We start from the raw sequence: 515 nt of genomic DNA on the forward strand, positions 1-515 counted from the left end.
ATCTCAACGCAGTCTGGGTTTGGGGAGCAGTGAGCGGCTGGCTCCCGGTTCATCGGGGTGTCTGGGGAAGCGACGTCAAGTATCTAGAAACCAAGCCCAGAGCGTGTCTCTTACCCACAGATGCTCGTCTCCCCGTACTCCAGCCTTTCGCTGTCACTGATTTCGAAAGCCTCAGCTCCTCCCCATTCACCCGGGTCCTCACCGGGCCTCGACGCGCAGGGGGCCCTGAGTCAGCGGGGCTCGGCTCCCTTCGCCCCTGCGCCTAGAGAGCGGGGCCAGGCCCGCGCGTCGGGGGACCGAGGTTTAGGCCCACTCGCTCATTCCCGGCAGTCCGGTTTCAGATCGATTTGAGTAGCTAGACTCGGGGGAGGGCGCCGGCCGCCAAGCTTGAGACTGCCTGGGGCGTATCCCACCCCCGCCACTAGGGTTTTGAAAGGGGAGACGGGGCCGCGGAGGTCTCCAGTCTCGCGAGAGGAGGCGGAGCCCCGCCCGGCGTACCCGCCCCTCCCTGCCCC

This window comes from Miniopterus schreibersii (genome assembly GCF_964146895.1).
Source record: "Miniopterus schreibersii genome assembly, chromosome: 16".
Classification (NCBI taxonomy): Eukaryota; Metazoa; Chordata; class Mammalia; order Chiroptera; family Miniopteridae; genus Miniopterus; species Miniopterus schreibersii.